The sequence below is a fragment of the Aplidium turbinatum genome, chromosome 10 (assembly GCF_918807975.1).
Source record: "Aplidium turbinatum chromosome 10, kaAplTurb1.1, whole genome shotgun sequence".
Classification (NCBI taxonomy): Eukaryota; Metazoa; Chordata; class Ascidiacea; order Aplousobranchia; family Polyclinidae; genus Aplidium; species Aplidium turbinatum.
Genome location: NC_137481.1, coordinates 7493082 through 7504011, shown reverse-complemented (window position 1 = coordinate 7504011; position 10930 = coordinate 7493082). Strand labels below are relative to the sequence as shown.

Below are 10930 nucleotides of genomic sequence, written 5' to 3'. Positions count from 1 at the left end.
TTACCGCAATCAATATAAAAAAAAATTTAAATCTGCAATTTTGGACTAAAATCAAAGTTCTGTGCATCAACAATAGGTGGCAGACTTATGCAGCATTGTTTTGGGGAGGAGAGCATTCGATAAATTCGTCATTTTTCGAGGTGACAAATAGAAAAGATAAAAAAGTATGACAAAAAGAATTATGGCAAATTTTAAAAGTGATCTCGAGGCAGTATGTGATTGTTCTGCAACACACATATTTCTGCTGCCATGGCAACCCAAGCTGAAACGTTCAATCCTTATTCTCAAATTGGTAAAACTTTTAGGCTAAAATTTGCATGAAAGATTTCTGCAAATGCTGGTAGAGCTGTCATTCCAAGCAAACTTTGGAGATAGAAAGGAATTGTCAAAGATCTTGAGTCGGCCGTTATGGACGAAGATTTAGCGTTGCCCCTCCCATCAATAACTGCAATTGAAGACAAACACATCCCGTATGGTAAATGCAATTTACCTATTACCAAACTAGTTTTATTTGAAACAAGTTACTGTACCTTGGGATAGGCTTTGTGAATTATAAATTAGCTACAAAAAGCAAGCTTGCCATTACATCGGCTTACCAAATTTTGTCATAGGCTTTTGTATTAATCGCTGGCCTATCGGTAAACTGTCGATATCTAATAAAGTACTCGGTATCTAATAGGGTATCTGGTAGGGTACTGTACAATCCATGCTGTCATATTAGCTTGCTGCCTTCGCCTGTAGCATACGACAATACTAAAACACAAAAGTATTATTATTGGTAGGCTACTGCAATTGCATTTACTTTAAGGCTAACAAGTTTGCATAAGTATATTTTAGCCATGGCGACTTTATACACAGGTCATGACAACGTGCAACATATGACTGAATTTGACTGAAGGCCGATCTGCTAGTAGTGAAAATCGCAAGTATAAGTTAATAGTTTGAGTATTAGTTAATAAATATAGTATTTATGTATATTTTATGTGATTTTAAGTCACTTTTGTTCTATTGTTACTATTCAAATAGCGGGCTAGATTTTGGTACTTGTGTAGGAAATTCAAAAAGCGTCTGGCAACGCTGGTAATAAAGAAAATTTGAAATTTTCTTAACCTAAAGTTAAAGTTTTGCAGTGAATTGAGATTCAGTGATCACACTTAGGCAATTTGGATTCTTCAGAACTATCAATTCAAAGGGATATAAAGCAAATTTAGCATAGAGTTTCAAATCGAAATTAGATCGGTCTTCAGTCAGGTCTCCAATTTGCACGTTGTCAAGACCTGTGTATATAGATCGCTATGATTTTAGCCTATTGAAAATAATTCAGTCAAATTCAAAGTTTATTACATACCTACCGAAAGATTTCCATTTTTCTGCTGGGATTATTCGAAAAAACATAAAATTTATATTCTTGGTTTTGAAAAAAAATTCAATGAATAAAAGGAATAGGCTAATTTTTTTACTGAAAAATTGCATTTCGTTTCTTTTTAAAAGAAAAGTAGACCCACATAAAAGAAGTGTTGCCAGACTCCAAAAAATGAATTCCCCAATGCCGCTGCAAAAGTTCCCAACTCCATTTCTTCAGCTGTTTTCTCCCTAAAGGGCACCTCTAAGAAAACGTTTTGTCTTTTTAGCAGACAGTGTTTCCCTTTGTTTAGAACGTGATTTTTTCTTTAGTCTTTGCCTGCCTGGAACTTCAAAGATGTTACAGCCTCATTTTTTTTTTGTCTTGAAAGTTTTCCTAAATTGAAGACATAAATTTCTATCTGGCAACACAATATGAATGTAAGCTTGTATGGGGAACTTGCAGTATTTCACAAAGATTTGTTATTTCATCACAAAGTGGAAAGGACAGTGCTATATTGTCTCTTGCTTTCTTCATTTCATTCTCACGTGGGTTTTATTTTCCATTACAAAAAGAAGACAAATCCAAAAAATCTTTAAGCTACAGTAAAACTGTTTGAAACGAAAATAATTTGTTTTTACTCAAAGTTTTTTATTATGACATTTTGTTTCATATAAAATTTCTTTGTAATAGGCTAATTTAAAAAAAAATCTTAGTTTTCGAGCCTTTCGTGGTCGCTTTGACACAAGTAGACTAACTGAACAGTTGTACGACCACAATTCCTTATGCCCCCATTGAGATTAAGTAGCAGTATTGACGTCCCACAGTTTAACCGTTTGATAGCAGCTAAACAGTTCCTATATCTCATTAATATAATTCTTGGGATTTAACACAAACTACACTGCCTTCTCTGTTGTCTACTCTATGATTTGATAAAATAAATTCCAATGCTGCTGCACTTTTCACGTCGTATAGGTAAGGAAGGAGACATGTCCATTTCCCAAGAAAAGATACTCAAGTGAGGGAAACGGGACAGAAATAGTGACACCAGGCCTTGCAGTTTATTTCATCTTCAAAGCTTTTTATTTAGTTATACCTTTTTTCTGATCTTATGCTGTTATTTCAAGTGTGGTGTAGCCTACGTCATTTCTGCGTGCATTTGTCAATTAGGTTTAGGCAACTTGGATCAGTGCACAATTATTCTTGAGTTGTAATGTTGACAAGGAGTCTAGAGGGTAGGCTATTGTGGACCCAGGCCTGTGCCCGATTTTAAACACCATGAACTCTTTCAAGCAACCTGGAAACTTGAAGAAAACAACAGTTCTTTTTCTGTAATGCGTTCGCATGCAATCTATTTTGTAGAGACAACATGGACTTCTCTGTTAAAAACTATGACGCACTTGATCCTTTACTGTAGGCTACTGTTCGTTGTGGCGGCAGTAGGCTACATGGAGTAGAGCTATGCAAACTTGGAAATAAGCCCTCAACCAGTGGCTAGTGATGCAATTGTGATAGAAAAACTGATAGCGCTGTTTAATAAGGGTGTCTGTTGCCGGAAAAAGTTTGAATTCATCGATCCTGTCGAGGTTTAATGTTTTGACGAAGTTGCCTAGTCTATGACAGTGGTGAAGATATGGCTATTTAGGAGCAAAATGGTTGGAACGCCTGGTTAATCTAATCAAAAAATAAAAAGCCCAAAATGTAGATACCAAACTCATGTTCAGCAAACAAACGTTTCGAGAACTATACTGTCTTCATCTTCAGTGGTATAAATGTCAATTTATACCACTGAAAGTCACAATTTATACCACAATACCACCATTTATACCACTGTCAATTTGTACATTTATACCACTAAAGATGAAGTATCATAGGCTATAGTTTTCGAAACGTTTGTTTGCTGAACATGAGTTTGGTATCTACATTATGTGGCTATTGCTTCAAGACTTTTTAATGCATAGTCGAAGGAACTTCTTTCAATTTTCCAACATGTAATCCTGAATTTAATGCTGATGCAAGAAGCAGAGGTTGGGTGGGATTGTAGAACCCAGGCGATAATTAATATAGGCCTACTGTACGTTGCTAGAGGTTATCATAGTGTTAGTGCTACATGGTTATAATATAAGGTCCTGGAAAATGGTTTTGCAATGGTAGCCTACTTATCTGCATTGAAAGCAATTTTGCTTCAAGAATGGACTTCACAGAACTAGGCCAATCTATGAAAATTTGCAGTTGCAAAAACATGCAAAAACTCTAACCTGTAGCCTACCGACAAAATAATTGGTTGTTGCTGTCTTATGGCTCATTTTCTGAAATTAATTCGATTTCTTGCTTTTGTTGGCAATATCGCAACAGGTTGAATTCAGACTGGGTGCAAAAATATGCTTTAGGACTAGTAGGGCTTTAGTTGTCGGTGGTAAACAGGTAAAAAAAACTAAGAAATTTTAAATTGCGCTTGTCTAAAAATTTACAATCACCAATGCATCACTTGATTTTTTTATTTTTTCAAATCAAGAGTGTATGTAGCAGAGGTTCTGGTCGTCTGCTGTAGTCCATGTTGCGTGCTTAATATCAATCTCCGTATGGCGTGCAACTTTTTTGAATTGCTAAACACAGAAAAAATCAGTTACACAGAAAAAGAGGCAAAACATTAAGATTTCATCAATAAAAAATTCGAAATCTTGCATTCAAACATTGAAATGTCAAAAACAATCTTTTTGAAGGTCAGAAACTCAAAAACTGAAACTACAGATTAGTTTTTCGAAATGTTCGGTTGTATAAATGTTTTCAAGGCTTGGGACCAACAAGGGTGCACCTTGTCAGTATGTCAATTATTTTTAACCTCTGCTTTGGCTAAATACAAGACCTGTCTGGCGTGCATCAAGTGTTTGTATCACAAACTGACCGTTTCTTTTCATCTCAAGATCTTGTCTTTAGCTCTTGCCGTCTTGTGAGGCGAGTGATCTTATCAAATTGACTCATTAACTAATAATATTCACATCAGGCGTTTCTCTTTCAAAATTAATAAAAAAATGTCTTTTAATTAGAATTTAATCCCATACTTTAAAAAAAAAATGTATCTAAATTTACTGCAAATTTTCGTATTTTTATTATGTCGTTGAACATAGCCTATATTCAAAGACAAATGTTTGGAAGTTATGTTTAAAAAAATCATCATCAGACAAATAGCTGTGCACAAACTACAAATACTGTAGATCTCATTCGTGAATTAGCTTGTCCAATGTCTATCGATAAATTTGTCTAGAAATAGCTACATTTTGGGGGGTGTTGGCAGCAAGTTTCCAGAGTTATAAATCTTTTCATGTTCTTTAATTAAGCGGTTTTTAAGGGGGTGATTGCCCTGACTATCACTAGCTTACCTGATGAAGCATTGACTATAAACTTGGACTTGGACAAAAACTTGGACTTATGCAAATATATGATAAACGCATGTCACTCGCCAGCAGTTTTTAGCGACTTTAATCACAAAAACTAAAGCTGATATTGGGGTATTGTTAGATCACAGCTTGTTTTCACGGTGCAAAACAACGTTGGCTGTAACTGCGAAAAGTTAAGGTCTGTTGATTCCCGATTTATTTGATTTGTCAATGATTTTTCGTTTTGTAAGATATACTAGATGAAAAATAATGTTATTGTGAGCAATTTTTATCTGAAGCTCGTTAAGTTGAAACAATGAATCCAACCACAGCTAGCGCTGCTGTTTTCTAGAGACACTGACTAAAATGTATATGACTTTTTGTTACGTTGCTGGGACTCTGAAAATACGACAATCAGTAATTTGTTGGAAACTGATGTGCATTCAAAAACCAACATTTATGCCGCTGCCGATACAACACAGCACGAAGACGATTGACTCCTTTCGTAGGAGATGGATTTTTCAATGTTTAGCTGCAAGCCAGGTCAAGAAAGCTTATTTGTCGTTTATTGATTGATTGTGGGAATCTGTATCTTCGGAATGAGAAAGCTATTGGAAAGCTTAATCTTGGCAGTTTCGCATACTTGTAGAAGCTTTAACCACTGACGCAGATTCAGTCACCAAGTTTGACAGAGTGACGTTTGACATTCTCTTGATGTCGCTGAATGGAGAACTGTCCTTGAGACGCGTTGCTCAAGCGCAAGCCCCGAGAGCCTAACCAGCCCCACTTGATCTTGCAGTTTCTTCGTTCCCAAAGTCAGGAGCTTAACCAGCTGAGCTATCATGCGACGATTGCTATACTATGCATTCCGTTTGATACCTTATAGCCTATGAGTTACAGGCTATAAGTTACTCTAAGCTTGAAGCTAGACACGAAGATTGGCTTCCTTGCCTTCCCGTCCACTTAATCTAAATCTTCAACCACCAGGTCTAAGCCCGGATACGACAGTTACACGAAGGATACCAAAAAATAACAAAGATCTTCAGTAGTTTGTTCATCAGCACTGCATTCGCGCGCCGTTATACCACATCTTATTGGAAACTGCATAACCTTTCGTTAGTGTCAGCTGAAAAGCAAAACATTTTGTAATTGGGGGGGGGGGGTACCATAAATGAAAATTGAACTGGAAGTCAAATACTACCAGGATTCGTTCTTTCATACCCGACGACGACACCCATCTTATAGGCTGTTCCTATCGAGAAAGACGTGGAACTTGGGTGTGCCTCAACCGTCTTCGTACGGGTGTCCGGATTTTCAGCTCAACCATGCACCAATGGAGAATGGTGTCTTCTTTTTCTTGCGGATGATGTGCTGAAGAACAAACTGTAGACCACATCAGCAACGATTGCATCATCTTTAACTCACTTAACGGAGCGGAATGTCCGCGTATTTTAGATGATGAAACCAAAAACTGGCTGCCCTCCAGTAGCATTTCAGAGCAGTTTGGGAAACATCTCCAACCTACGTCCTAGGGTGATAAAAGAATAGATCTTTGGCTACAGAGCCTCAAACGAAAAAGTGGTACACCACACACAGCGATCCGGGATTGAATGATATATCTGACTACTAGATGATGTATCAGTTGAAACCCTTGCCAATACTCAGTGGACGAGATGCTTGCGAGATCGGTGAGGAATCCGCTGAGTTTGCAGTGGGCACCCAGTTTCAGACATCCAACAATTGTTAATCAATCGATAAATGGTGCGGTATTGGGATTTCACAATATCAGAGATATCAGCAAAAACACAAAAAAATATAACACTAATTTTTTACACGGAGATTTTATACCGTGCAAAACTGCACATCACTGGTCAAAAATAAATGTCTGTCCTAGTTTTAGACGTAAGTTTATGATAACGTTAATGCCTTGCATACAAATGTTGTTCAAAGTCATTATAGCCATGAATAGCTCAAAGCTTCGAGTCATCCGTGGTTTCAATCTGCAGTTGTTCGACTTATCATTGCAAACGGTGTTGCTAAGCCCCATTTCGTTAACTAAAACATAACCTATGAACCTGCATTTAAAAGCGAATATGAGTGATTTTACTACGAGTTTCGGTACTGGTGCGATCAAAGCCACATCATGCTTGGAAACTTGCTCATGGTTGTATGATGCTGATGAAATGAATGGAAATGATCCTCTTCAAAACATTTTCGACCAAAAATATTAAGTTTTAACTGCTTTCTTATTTGTACGCTAATACACCCGTGCTGTTTTGCATGAAATAACAAAGTCAAGTAGAAGCCATAGATAAATATGAAGTCAAAACGATGTTGTAAATACAGAACAAAGCACCTAATTGGAGTTTCGTTGATCAACATTTTGTTGCCGCGTCTTTTTTCCGAAATTTATCAGATTTTCAACTTTGTTGGTAGGCTTAACGTATTGTTGCAGGGCAAATCGAACTTTAACCACTAAATGTTTAGATTATGCTGAATTTGGATCTGTATTTTCGGGTTCAAGCCTTAGGCTAACTGCGACCCCAGTTTTTACCAGAAATTATTTAAATAGCTACTTCAATGATATTGAAGTTAGGTTTCACGGTAGCCGCCACATTACGTAGCCTACCCTACGTTAACTATTGTGCGTAAAAAAATAATCTTGATTGACTGATGATTAGTAAGTTCATTTGTTAGCAAGGATAAGCAACCGGTTTGTACTGTTATTGGTACACAAGACTGAAGATTACTAACCGGGATGTTGTCACTAGACCTATCACCATTTGTTAACACTAAAAAAATTAAGAAATGTTAATTACAGTACAATACGGCAAGGTTTAAACTTTTAAAGCATCATGTTAACTTACATTTTCTTGCTTCCATTTTGTCTTTCCTGGTACTATGCTTCCTCTCTCTCGTGATAAAACTGCTGCGTCTTTACCTTCGGGCTGACTCTCTGTATTACTTAGCGTAAAATGCATTTTTTCGGTCGTAATTATGCAGCATATTTAGTTTCTTCATTTATTCTTTGGCGGTGAAATCATCAAGATTGTGTGTTTGATCTAACAGTTTCTGAAATGACGAAAATAATATTTAGACGGGTTTTCAATCCCGTCGTTCTGTGTGGTCCGCCGACAGTGTGTCACCGTGAAATTGGTGGGAGCTGATAAAATCCTTAATAAAGTTAAATTCTACAGGTCTGCACGATTTACTTGAAATGGTTGGAAGGGAGGTACTTAGGACACAGCCCTTCAACATCGTCCAGTTCATTGCCGACCTCCTGACTAAAATCGTAAGTTATTTATTATTATATTTTTAATGTTACTAAAGTGGTTTTTGAAACAAGCTTTTATGTAGCGTACCAGAGACGAAGAGCGTTTTGTCAGTGAATTGAATGTGCACTATCACGCAATGTTACTTGTTACTATTGCTGTATACCAGTGGTCGGGAACCTTTTTGAGTAAGAAAGCCACTACATTTTTTGGAAATACATTTCCGTGAGAGCCATAGGTTATACTGTAATGCTTTAACACTTAATACAATTAACACGTGGTGGCACTGGTGAAGTTTTGAAAGTGGGAACGTGTCTTAGCAGGAAGAGAAAAACAGCGGGGAGGTTTGGGGGTCTCCCCCACAAAAAAAACTGAAAAATTACAATTAATTTGGTGCATTCTGAGCGTATTTTCAGCTCTAAATTGTAATGAAAAGTAAAGATAAAACTTTTGCGGTTTGCACTTTAGAAGATTGGATTTTTTTGCGAGCCAGATGCCGTCTTCAAAAGAGCCATATATGGCTCGGGAGCCATAGGTTCCCGGTCCCTGCTGTATACCAACACTATTATAGACCACATAGAATATACGTGGCTGGAATAGTGAACAGTAACTTCACAAAATATTTATTTCTTTGTCACAATTATCCATTTTATAAATTTGACTAGGTGTTATCTTGAGTCGACTAAGAAAGTCATAAAATGCTTGCATCAATAATTTTAAAACTTTTCTAAAAATAAATGATAACATACTTAGGTTTCATCAATTGTTATAAAACATAATTGCAAAGTAATGCAAGAATTCATCAAATTCTTCTATCTTTGTATATTCTGCTAGCATGAGTCCATAGGATCTCTCAAAATGTTTTGATGATTCAAAAGTGTTTTTGAAATAATCTAAGCAAACAACTTCACGTAGTTCTTCAAAAGTCAGGGCCTGCCGGCCTGCGTCATGGCTCCAATCCTCTATCAGTACAGAAAGTATCAGAATTAGTCTTCAGAAGTTGTTTTCTCAGTTCGAAGGAATCCTCACACAATCCGCGAATCAAAAATGATAGTTTCGAACTGTTCGGGATGTAATGTTGCTAAATTATACAATTAAAAAAAATTCTTTTTAATGATACGAAATCGTTACTTTTCCACTATTTGAAAAATATTAAGCTCCAACAACAATTGCAAAGTTCCGTATGTAATCTCACCCATGTAGGCTATGTCATGGATGACATCATTCATGTATGCTGTTGCTTTCATTCAACTTTATTTGACTGCATTTTGTGAAAAGCAGCTTGCTTTCAAGTATTGTATCTTGAAGATTGGGGAGAACTATCTATTCACGAATCCGGTTAAACGCATAGTCAATTTGCCAAGGTTATGTAAACATACGAATACAAAGCAGGTGGTGTTTTAACAAATATTGCATCAAGGTTTTTATCCGCTTTAACGGATTGTGCGTTAATCCTGGTTTTCAAGAAGCAGCTGGCTATAGTTTGAAGTTTACAATCCTTGGGCGATAAGTCGTATTATGCCATTAACCGGATAAGGACGTAAATTACATAAGCAAGTGATCAAATGTCAACTACCAAAATTATCGTTTAAAGAAAATTATCAAGCATGGGGAACTGGTGTAAACAGGATTTAAAAATGTTCAAGTTATTTCAAACACGATTTTTCCACGATAGCCTGTAAATGTTTGGGGAGTCTTGCAATTCAGGTTTTCTCCACAAATCAAAACTAACCCCATTTTGATTTATATTACCGGTACTAAAGAAACTTTTTTTTCAAACTTTCAAACAAGTCTTTTAAACGTTTGATCACTTCTACGCAAGGGAATGTTGGTTCCATCTTTTTTTTTTGTGCTAAGATCAAACTTTTTAGAATATACTTTTCAGTCAATGATTCAAAGCAGGCAATATCGCTAATCAACATTTCATCTCCAGTATGACATGAAGCATAAAATTGAATTTAGATGAAGTGATATGCAAATCAAGTGTTTCAACATTATTTTTCTCACAAGTCAATAAGTGACGTTTTTAAAGTGGAATAGAACTTCAAAAGGACACTTTTGTTAATTTTTATATTTTGAAGCGAAGGGTTTGAGCTATATTTTTTATATGATTGGCACAAGGCTAACGCTTGAAATTCAAACTTATTGCAAGAAATTTGATGGATTTGGTTATTATCCCTGGATAAATAGGGGATTTGTGCAATAAAAGACACATGCAAATATACAATAATAATTTATTGTAATATAAAAACATCATGCATTTTTTTCTATAATAGATTTATTGAACAAAAAAGATGTAACTTATAGAATTACCGTTACTTATTGCGCCGATAAAATGATTAGTCATAATCAGCTTTCAGAGTTATCGCTGTTTACTCGTGAATTCGTCGATTGAAAACTGAATTAACTTGTAAAAACTGTTTTGATTAGGTTGCTTTACGTGATGGTAAGGAGGACAGCAAAAGTGATTTGACACCTTTGCAATTGCCGATACCCGAATCCCTGCTACCAAAAAGCTTAGGACTGTAACAATCATATCTTGCTATAATTGTTTCTGTTTCGTTTGTTTGTAATAAAATGACATAAAACCATTCACATGCTGGTTCCCTATTTCAAGCGTGGATTTTTCGGTGTAGATATTTTATGAATAGTTTTTTTCCAACCATTATAATGTGGCTATCAAAATTGACGTATTTTTTACAAAGTGGACAACTTAGAGATGTTTGATACGGCCATAAAATAACCACTAAATTCTTTTCGTACATGGGAGGACACTTTTTCATCAAAGCCTTTAGGTCAAAAGTAATTTAAAAGCTGTGTTTTGTTTGCGTGTGAAATCAAGCATAAATAGTAGAGCAGGTAAACACATCAACAAAATGGCGGACTTTTCAGCCCGAGAACCAGACTTGGTATGGTTGCATTACGAAGCAGCCGTCTAA

The 10930-nt window shown here is 36.1% G+C and overlaps 1 long non-coding RNA gene across 2 annotated transcripts; it reads left to right on the top strand.

The window, feature by feature from the left end:
* The first annotated feature begins 273 nt into the window (after window positions 1-273).
* On the top strand, window positions 274-10586 carry LOC145778877 (uncharacterized). 2 transcript variants are annotated; one of them, XR_014290483.1, is made up of 3 exons: window positions 274-475; window positions 7917-8011; window positions 10422-10586. It is a non-coding gene; the product is annotated as an uncharacterized LOC145778877 (long non-coding RNA). The 2 variants fall into 2 exon arrangements; XR_014290484.1 differs by lacking the exon at window positions 274-475 and adding an exon at window positions 5090-5262.
* Window positions 10587-10930: the final 344 nt, after the last annotated feature.